At 40.6% G+C, this 11,356-nt stretch overlaps 1 non-coding gene across 1 annotated transcript; it reads right to left on the reverse strand.

Annotated features, from left to right (window-relative positions):
• Positions 1-252: 252 nt before the first annotated feature.
• LOC112863060 (U6 spliceosomal RNA) lies at positions 253-359 on the reverse strand. The gene has a single exon (XR_003223876.1). It is a non-coding gene; the product is annotated as a U6 spliceosomal RNA (small nuclear RNA).
• Between the last annotated feature and the right edge of the window lie 10,997 nt (positions 360-11,356).

Here is an 11,356-nt window from a genome sequence, read left to right on the forward strand (position 1 = left end):
GTCCAGGCTGAGAAGTAGATTGTGGACTTTCCGTTATTCTTTTAAAATTATTTTTTATTATTTATTCATTTTTATGGAGACTTTTTTTTTCTTTATTGAAAAACTTAAGACTTGGGCACATCAAATAAAACCAATTTCTGGGGGAGAAAAATCAAAACCCACAACGGAAAAAAAAAAAAAGTTAACACTGTCTGGGCCACAGCAGAACCCAGAGGATATATTCGTTTAGTTGAAAAATTCTAGGTACTTCCTAAAAATATGGAATGCTTCATGAATTTGCATGTCTTCCTTGTGCAGAGGTGATGCTCATCTTCTTTGTGTTGTTCCAATGTTAATATATGTGCTGCCAAAGCGAGCACCCTTTACTCTTTTTTACCAGTGAATTCACAGGTGGTGAAAAAACATTTTGACATGGGAAGCTCAGGTTTTATTTTCAAAGCACCCACCTGGCTGCTTCCACTGCAACAGGCAGGATGGATGTATAGTCTCAGGTCCTTTGCCATTGTTGGTAGAAAAAGTGGTCAAATGCTGTGCAAAGAGGAAATGCTAATGAACACAGATTCACTCCTCTGGTCGACAGTTCTTTTGACTCTGGCCCACAGAGAGGCCATACTGGTTTCTGATGACAGATGGCGCACTTCACCAAAAAATCATCACCACAACCTGACGGTTGGGCGGGAGGCTTACCACTTTATTCCTTCCTTTTAATGGGCTGCAGATGTTCAGTATATATGAATGTGGAATGCGTGAATATCCAAAAAGTGATTATCAAGGCATCGCATTCCTTTGGATGATAAACTTCGTTCAGCACTGAAAGAAGAAAAAGGGTAAATAGAAGAAGGGTGAGAGTGGGGGAGGGGAGAGAAATCTTGAAAAAACTTGCAATGTTTCAAGAAATGTTTGTATTCTCTTGTGGGCCACCTGTAAACTAATTTAAAAATTTGGGTTGCAAATTAGTGCACCAACGAGGTAGGCTTAGGTTTGATTCTGCAGGTAGAAGGAATTGGGTTTTTAGGACCCCTAAGCCACAGCATTGAGCTTGTATGTACCAGACCAAATTCTTGCAGACTTTCAAAGGTATAAATGCTATTCTTAGTTAGAAAAAAAAAAACCTGAAGGATTGTAAATAGAAATTAAAAACTTAGGATTTAATAAACTATGGTTCAAATGTAACACACAACTCCCAGAAAGCAAGGCACAAGTATTTGGTCCCCTGGTTTGAACTGATGGTATCACAGGATGCATCTTTTTATACCTTTCAAGTAATGAATATCTTTGTGTTCATGAAATAGAAGGCGTTGGAATTTTCCTTGGCCTCCTAGCCAAGTTGGCTGCCCCTGTGTTAACCTCCCAGGTATGATCAACTGTCTAGCTTATGTACCAGTGTCCCCGTTTTATGCTTGAATTCCTCCAAAGATGGAGAACTCACTGTCTCTCATGATGACCCACCTTGGACAGTACTTCTTATTAAATCGTTCTACTTATGTTAAAATTAAATTTGCTTGCCCGAAGTTCTTTTTTTTTTAATCCATCAACGAAACAATAATTCAAGAAACATTTCATAGTATCTGCTACATGTCAGGCCCTGTTAGTCCTTAGGAATAAAAAGATGAGAAAATTATATATGGTTTAGCTGATCTTGTGGGATTTATAATCCAATTGGGTGGATCTCTCCATTTTTTCCATCCTAATTCTTCTAGAAAATAGGTCATACTCCTGTGGACAACAGTGGTACTCTACTGTAGGTACATCAGCATCTCAGTAGAGAAAGGGGCTATAACCTGAAGGGGTCCCTAAGTGACTCTATTTACCACCACAGCTCTGTTTAAGAGTCATTGCTCTAATGCTTTTATATTCCTCCAGAAGTCCAATCTTATTCCAGCAGGATGTCAGATCAAATATCTGAAGAAAACTGTCATATTTCTTTCTTCCCTCCATCATCATTTCTTCCAGTTAAACGTGCCACAGAATTCAAACTATGATTATTTTATTCTGAAGGAATGATGGTCTCAAAAAAAGCTGTTGAGAGCAGCTCTAAAGGCAGAAGAAATCTGTGAGAAGTGAACCTGAATCCATCAGGCCAAAGCAACAGCCGAGGAAGAAGAGAGGTGACCAGCAGGGAGAAGCCTGAGCTTTGTGTGATGCCCTGTAGATGTGGTCTTTCCAGAAGAACATCGTCCACAGTGACCAACCAAAAGTGTGGGGAGCACGGAGAAGAAAAGGCAAGTGGATGCACTTAGTTCCCCATCTTCTTGTCTTCTTTCGTTCTGAGGCACAACAGATTGTTCCTTGATGGGGGTTAGAAACCAGTAGAAGAAAGCATATTCTGTACCGTGAGCAACTTAAGATTTAGAGACAGCTACAGAGAAGCAGAGAAAGACAGAGAGAGAGGGGGGAAAGAGGAAGAAGAAGAAGAAGAAGAAAAGACAAGCTAAGATAAAAATCATTCCCACTTATATAGCTGGAATGTTTATAATGTAAAGAGACAGCTGCATTAAAGGATTAGGCCCCACTGCCTGATTAACATCATTTGATCTTTTGCTATTGAAAAGACCCTGTGTATTTTCAAAGGCAGTGGGTTTCTTAAATAAAACCAGGAGTCTGGGTTGCAGAAAGCTGTTAAGAACAACTCTTAGTTTAGTAATCTTTTTGTCCTACCTGCTTCATAATCTTCAGTTTCCTTCTTTGTGTTCTTGGGGGAGGGGGCTGCACCTAAATCTGAAAATTGGGGCTCCAGGAAATATGATATGACAAAAATAAGCATGAAAAGTCATGATGACCTAAATCGGTCAAATCAGATTTTTCCCATGAATATCATCCTGGGGAGCTTCTTTTTCTGTTTTGTTCTGAGTTTTTTTTTTTTTTTTAATCCTTTACTCTCCATTGCCAACCATCACCACACAATTTCAGTGAGAGAGATTAGCACATCATTATACCATACCATTTTCATGTTTTACTTTCTATATTATTAATCTGCTTTTCTTTCTTCCTCCCTCCCTCCCTTCCTTCCTTCCTTCCTTCCTTCCTTCCTTCCTTCCTTCCTTCCTTCCTTCATTTTTGTAAGTTAAAAGTGAGATCGGAACTCTTAACTGAATTAGATAGAAATTGATTGTGAGGAAGTCAGAATTTTCCATTAGCCAACTTCTGGGCGGAATCAGAGCATCTCCACATCCATACTGTCATCCCAGGGTGGCCGGGCAAAGAGGTGGGAGGGCCTCTGGTCATTTGAGAGGACCAAGCAGTCGTCATAACTAGTTCAGTCTCTGTGGCCCATTCAGCTCTTGGCATAGTTGCCAAGCCAGCCAACAAAGGAGCATTGTAATCCTGACAGTTTCCCAGCATTGACTGGACAGGCACAGACCACCAACCAGCTCCCTTCACTCCTACTGTTCACAAGTGAGACCATGAATGGAAAAAAAAAGTCAGTGGCAAAAATCCCACATCCTGCTAAGTTGCTGTGCAGATGCTTTTCTAGCGAGTGAGTCTCCCTCCAGGCTGGTGATGCTCATACCTGTTTCCTTTTTCTTTTTTGTTTGTTTGTGTTTAAGTATATTTAGCTGAAATGGTGATAACATAATTCTCACTGATGCCTACCAAAAAAATTAGGTTTGACTTTTGACAAATGAGCATATGGCACGCAGTAATATGGAAAATGGGAAGTGTAACAAAAATAAAATGTCATAAATGTAAAGAAGATAAATTGAGGTAGGCTGCTGCTGAGTTAAGAAACTAGTGGTACAAGCCACTGTGAATCTTAAGCAGTTGAATTTGGAGATAGAAGAATATGGTTTTCAGGTTTAAAGTGGAATCATTTTAACTCAGTTTTGAATTTTGAATATGTGCCCCAAAGTCTGCCCTTTCTGTAGACCAAGCCAAGGACGTCTCCAACTCTGGTTTTAAAAATAGCAATAAGTGAAATAAAATTTTTTAGAACCGTGTAAATTCAAGAGATATATATCATGTATTTATTACTGATTAAAGGTCAGGAAGTATTTTTAACAATTAGATAAAATGATCTTTTAATATGTTTCAATGGTCAATGTGGCATAATTTTATCTATTTAAATTGCCTTTTTAAAAATAAGTACAGATTCCAGTCACGGGATGCCATATTTACGTACCAGTTTTCAAATATTCAAACAAATGACAATGTGCTCCATGCTGACGGTGGAGGTAGAATGAAAATATGGTGTGTAAATTGGATCCACAGATTTAGACAGCAATTTAGCAGAATCTTAGTAGTACTCTGTCCCTTTGACTCAGTTGTCCTACTTCTTAAAATATATTTATGTGTTTATATATTACATACGTATGTGAAAAATATTATACTGAAGGCAAAATAAGGCAAATACAGTATTATTCATCAAGGAGAAAATAAAAGCAAAAACAGAAAGAAACAAAGCCCCCAAACAAAATGAAAATAGAGTTACCTTGTTAACCCTAAATAAATCTACATGATAGGATACTATGTAGCTATTAAAAATTGATGTATCCAGGGGCACCTGGGTGGGTCCCTCGGTTCAGCGGCTAAGTGTCCAACTCTTGATTTTAGGTCAGGTCATGAACTCATGGTTCATGGACTAGAGCCCTGCATGAGGGTCCATGCTGACAGCAAGGAGCCTGCTTGGGTTTCTCTCTTCTTTCTCTGCCTCTCCCCTGCTTGGGCATGCTCTTTCTTTCTCTTTCTCTCTTTCTCACACTCAAAAAGAAATAAGTAAACTTAAAAAAAATAAAATTGATGTACCCAAAGATTCTTAATAGTATGGGAGAATGCTTATAAACGTTAGGAGAAAAGAGAAGCTGTCATTGAGTGACTGGTTATGGTTTTAGCATAGAAAAGTACAATAAACACTAATGATCGTTGTCTTGTTGGTGGGGTTATGGTTGATTTTTCAATGTACATTTCCACATTTTCAAAATTATTGACAAAGAGCATATGCCATATTTCGGAATCATTAAAAAGTTTATTTTTAAAAAAATTTCTTCTGTTGTAAAAAGACTAATAAAAACCTCTAAATATTCAGCTAAGGGTTATTTTACTTAAAAACAATATAAATGAATCAATACCTCGACGTGTTACCAGGAAGTCCTGCTGAGACTATTTTTGGTGCTGATTAGATTGACTTTCACTTCCTTTATTTTCTTCTTGAAACCTCCCCCCCACCCCGTAAAAATATACAGCAGGTTAAGCAACATAACCTGGGGTTATTCTTCTCCTATTACCCCAGTATTGCCTCTGGGCTTGTTTGAGATGGCTTATCATGGGGAGAATGTGGAGTCCTGAACTCTGATCAAAAATCCAGCATGCTGGAACCTGTGCGCTAGGAAATAACTGCCTTCATGGACAGCTAAGCTGCAAGATACCCCTCACGGAAAGTCTCACCGAATGTCACAGTTTTGAAAACTGGTGATGATCAGAGTTCTTTTGCTTGTATAGCCCAGCATTTTTTCAATTTTGTTTCATAGGTAATATTCAAGTCTTACTCATAAAACTCCAGGTACTGGGCCTCTCGATACAATCACTCATTCAACTAGCAAATTTCAAACACCTTTTGTGTTCTTTGAAGCTATGTAGCCTCGTGGTTAAGAGCATAAGCTTTGGAGTCAGACCTAGTTTGGTAGCACTAGCCTCAGACCCAGGCAGGAGGTGGAATAGTACGTGGGGGGTCCGTACGAGGCTCCACGTCCCTGTTCTGGCTGCTGGGGTTGGGATTGAGGAGTATGCACGGTCAAGGGGCGCATTCCTGTAGAACCTGTGCTCTTTGTGGCCACCCTGCCTTTTAGGCCATCATCCAGGTTCCAGGAACCCTAGAATTTTCTGCCTCAGGGCCCAAGCCTAATTCCAGTCTGCTCAGGCCTCTTCCCAGGTCCTTTTCTCTGAAAGTGCATTATATCACTAGGGGATCACTCTCAGGCTCAGAGAGGGGCAAAGGACAGACATTTGGGGGGGGGGGGATGTGGAAGGAGTTTGGCTGCACAGACTGGCACAGAGTCATTGTGAAAATGGAAACTATTTAACACAGTGCCTACCATGCAGTGGATGCTTGACAAATGTTATTTTTGACAAATCCCTTAGTATCTTATTACGTGATATTTTCTGCTTTGAGAGAGAGAGAGAGAAAAAAAGAAAATAACCATGAGAATAAAGCTTCTATAGGGGGACACTATTTATTTTATTATTATTTTTTAATGTTTATTTATTTTTGAAAGAGAGAGAGAGCAAGCAGGGGAGGGAAAGAGAGAGAGAGAGACACACACAGAATCTGAAGCAGGCTTCAGGCTCTGAGCTGTCAGCACAGACCCCGACTTGGGGCTTGAACCCACGAACCATGAGATCATGTCCTGAGCCAAAGTTGGATGCTTAACCGACTGAGCCACCTAGGCGTCCCTAGGGGGACACTATTTTAATTTTTGGTATCCAAAATGGAATCTTTTTTTCAGTAACTTGGCTATTGTGCTGGCCCAATTCCAATACTCTATATTCAAGCTAATTACATTCCTCCCCCACTGGTTAAATTATCCTTTACTTCCCCCATAAAAACCATCATGTTATACTTGTGAAACAAGATAGCTTCTGTGTCCTACCACACAGGCAAAAAATGGTTGCATTTCAATACATACTGTATTTCTCTGTGTGACTAATCTGAGGGCTGCATTGGGATATATTACAGTGATGTGTGAGTTTAATTTAGTGATGCGTCTGAATAATGATAAACTCCCATTTAGGTGGAGCATTGTAGGGTCTCCTGGGTGGCTCAGTCGGTTAAGTGTCCGACTTTGGCTCAGGTCATGATCTCATGGTTTGTGAGTTCGAGCCCCACATCAGGCTCTGTGCTGACAGCTCAGAGCCTGGAACCTGCTTCGGATTCTGTCTCCTTCTCTCTCTGCCCCTCCCCAACTTGTGCTTTGCCTCTGTATGTCTCTCAAAAAATAAATAAATAAATGTAAAAAAAAATTAAAAAAATAATAAATAAATGGAGCATTGTCACAAGATACCTTCTCCTAGTGACTTAATATGAAACACTTTTTAAAAGCATTATTTGGGTTGAGACTAAGCAGATGTAAGCTATTGAGTCCACCTCTAAGTCACTGCATTTGTAAGCAAGTCATTTATTCATCTATTTGACTTTTTTAATGCCAGAGGCCTCAGCAGTCATGAAATGGCTTACCAGGTGTTCTACTTTTATCCTGAATAATTCAGAGAGGTGATTTAAAAAAAAATTAATGTTTATTTATTTTTGAGATGGAGACAGAGTGCGAGTGGGAGAGGGGCAGAGAGGGAGGGAGACACAGAATCTGAAGCAGGCTCCAAGCTCTGAGCTGTCAGCACCGAGCCCGATGGGGGCTTGAACCCACAGACTGCGAGATCATGACCTGAGCTGAAGTTGGATGCTTAACCGACTGAGCCACCCAGGCACCCCATCAGAGAGGTGATTTTAAGATAAAACTGGAGAGAAAACTGGTAAAACTAGAGAGAAAAATATTGGAGATCGTTAAGAACCACTGTCCTCTCTCTCTCCTTTCCCCTGAGTTTAGTACCACCTAGGTTTACACTCCTCTCTTAGTGTTTGATTTAGGAAGGAGAGCTTCATCTCCTGAGACCACAGAGCATGAAGCGGGTGGGGGGTGGCTGTGTCGCACTGGCCAGTGTTCATGAGGAACGAGCAGTGTAGGACTCACGGCTGAGAACACAACAGGCTCTTCTTTGAGAAAGGTCCCAAGAAAGGTCGTCCCTCAATCTAAACCATTCTAAATACAGGTGTCCCCCACGATCCGGAAGGCTGCAGTATGCCACTTTGCTTTAGCAAAAGACCTACTTTAGTACCTGCTTTCGATAACCGAAAGAAGTCTGAAGAGGGTTTCAGTGTTTAGGGAAAAAAGTGAAAAGCAAAAATAGCCTTCAGCATTTGTTTTGTATCAGGTTGTTACAAAGCAACACACAGCTCAGCAGCGAGAGGGGCCCGCTCCTCCCACCCCCAGGAACTCTACTCAACAGGCCAGGCCTGTGAATCGTGTCTGTGAGCATCTGTGCTTTATCTTGATTCATTCTGTGCATCTATTAGCAAGATATATATTAAGGTACCAGAAAAGCCTAAGAGAGATTCTTTATTGGGCCTGGGAACACTTAAAATCTTTTCCCTAGAAGTTAACTAGAAGTACTTTTCAACTTTATGTCATTTCAACTTACAAGTTTCAATGGGGATGCTCTCCTTACACAGAGTCGGGAGGGGGGGACTGAACTTGGTTTTGAGACTTCACGCAAGAGACAACTCTCACTAAGAGAGTTACCCTTTCCTGCACTGCGCCTGTTGGGAAGGGATCTTGTTATGAAGCAGGAGTTCATGCCTCAGGACTTATTTACACGGCTGCGGTGCTCCAGGCACTGTGCTGTCACCATGCTGTGCTCAGTGCAAGGAGACAACAGTGGTCATCAATCTCTCCTGTACTTGTGGACTTGTTATTATTGCCCCTGCTTCAGGCAGAGGTCACTCAGTTCTGTGATGTTTCCCTTCTGGCCTTATCTTCTAAACCTTCAGCCTGAAGTGTTTTTCTCATTCTAAGTCTCCGCTGCTAAAGCGAAACAGATCATTGAAGCAATTTACAAATCGTTCAGGCCCAGGTAACATTTTGGAAAAGGAAGTATCTGAATGATTCAGTGAAAGGTAGCTGTTTCATCTGATTCTGAAAAATGATCTCAATTATTTGTATTTCAGTTTGTATCTATCAAGGTATAGGTTTTTTTTTTTAAGTTTTTCAAGTTATTTATTGCCTTAGTCACTTTGCAAGCACTGGCAATGGAAATAATTTACATTAGATTATTATACCAATTATTGCTGTTATTTGCCTACTAGGTACAGACTTTTCTCCAAACCGGACTCAAATTGGTGACTCCAGAATAGAATTCTTTATTATCGTGCCAGTCTAATTGGGACTCTGAATAACGTTGCCCTGAATAGTTTTGGAACGCTATACCTTATTTCTCAGGGTATATCTCTCCACATATGATAAACTTCAGACAGAGAAGGAAAGTCTCTGTGTTCACTTTGTGCGGCAGACTGATGTGCTGGGCACATGGGAGAGTTCAGTCAACTTCATGCTTTAACAAATAAAGAAGGAATTAGAGATGCTGAGTAAACTGACTAGCAATTCAGTTAAACAACCAATGATTCGGATCTAGTTAAAAAAAACACCTGTTAATTTTGTAGAACCCCCACATGAGCAAAACTTTTGACAGGAGAATGCTAGACGCTAGGAAAAGAAATCAGAGCCAGTACGAACACCATTTGTAACCACGGATAAAACAAGTTGAAGTTAGATCCGGTTTGAAGTATGGGTTGACTATTTACTAGGAGATGCTCTGGGCCCTCTTGCTCTCACAGCTGCTTGCTCTCACCTGTCTGAGCTGCCCTTCTCAGACTACTCTTGTTTCACCATGAGAATGGTAGGCTGCTTAGGGTGAAGAATTATGTGACTTCTTGACACTTTTTGGTCTAAGCTCTTGTCCTGCCCCTAGTCAGGCAGACAGAGTTCTCTACACAATTCATTTGTCAGGCTTCAAGCAGGAGACATGCTTTGCTGGGAGTCAGGACTCCAAAGTATTAAAGGACATGCTTTTGCTGGCTTGGTCCCCTGCAAACAATTTCACTTGGGAACTGCTCAGTACTGTGGTCAAAAATAGTATTTGAGGATTCTGGTTCCTGGCTCAAAGTCATCCCCTTTAAATTCATCCATCCCTCCCACCCCCTGAATCTCCAAACAGATCTTCTATCTTCATTTGGTTCTTTCCTCCACTTTCCAGTCTAGCTTACTATCATTTCTTAAACATGACTTCCACTTATTACTACTTGCTCAAGAATGTTTAAGACCTACCACTGATTTAAAGAATAAAGACTAGATATCAGATATATGATTTGCATGGCATTAAGGGTATTTCTGGAGCTGACCCCACTTTAGCCTTCTGACTAATCTCAGAAGCTGCCTGCCCTTCCCTCTCTTGTCCTCGTGAATAGCTGGCATGACTCCCAATATCTTAAACCACCACCACTTCTGCCTAAGCAAACCCACAGAGAGTGGAGCACTGTAAATGAAGGCTATGGCCCCTCAAGCCAGGCTTCCTGGGTTCAGATTCCAGCTCTGCCACCAACGCACCGGGCAAACTTTAAACAAGTTACTGAACTTTGTACCTTCGGTTCCTCATCTGTCAAATGGGGAAAGAATAGTGCCTGCCTCTTAGGGCAGTTCACAAGATCAAATTAACTAATGAATATGAAGTATTTTATGCCTGTTGTATATAAGAGCTCTACAGATGTTAGATATCGCCATGTGACTCGATTTAAAAGCTCACACACTCATTGCAGGATAATTCTGCCCTTATGAGGCACTTATTAGATCCTGCCTTGTGACACTAGTCAGTTTGATTGCTCTTACTAAATATCGAACACACAATAGCATATTTGAGAGGCATAAAGACGAACGACAACACAAACATCTGTATCTCCACGACCAAGCTTTGGAGACAGAATATTACTAAATTTCAGGGTGGCCCTTGATTGTTCGTTTCAGATCTCACCCATTTTCATCTCCATCCCCATAGGTAATCTCCATTCAGACATTCTTTTTTTTTTTTTTTTTCAACGTTTATTTATTTTTGCGACAGAGAGAGACAGAGCATGAACGGGGGAGGGGCAGAGAGAGAGAGGGAGACACAGAATCAGAAACAGGCTCCAGGCTCTGAGCCATCAGCCCAGAGCCTGACGCGGGGCTCGAACTCCCGGACCGCGAGATCGTGACCTGGCTGAAGTCGGACGCTTAACCGACTGCGCCACCCAGGCGCCCCCAGACATTCTTTAAATCAGTAGTAATTATCAATGCTGATGATTCAATATATAGTTTCAAGTTTCTTTTTATTGGGAAATCTTTCTTGAATTATAGAATTTAGCATTTGTCTTATCCCATGACTTGATTTTTTTCCCCCTTAGGGGCTTCTATCTAGGTATAATAGCACTATTATATTTTCATGAGTTTTTTTTATCCCATCATTTACTTTTAAATTTTAAAATACTTCTTAAAATCTAATACTCTTAAAATATATTTTGCAATGGTTTTATTGGCATATAATTCATATACCACACAATTCACCTGTTTAAAGTGCGCAATGGTTTTTAAAATATATCTACAGAGTTGTGCTATTAACATCACAATCAATTTTGGAACATTCCATCACCCCAAAAAAGAAACCCAGTGCCTATTTGCAGTCACCTCCCAATTTCCTTAATCCCCCCCCAACCCACCTAACCCCTGGGCAACCATTAATCTACTCTCCATTTCTACAGATTTGCTTATTATGGACATGTCAT

The sequence above is a fragment of the Puma concolor genome, chromosome B2 (genome assembly GCF_028749965.1).
Source record: "Puma concolor isolate L17-30 chromosome B2, mPumCon1.1.hap2, whole genome shotgun sequence".
Classification (NCBI taxonomy): domain Eukaryota; kingdom Metazoa; phylum Chordata; class Mammalia; order Carnivora; family Felidae; genus Puma; species Puma concolor.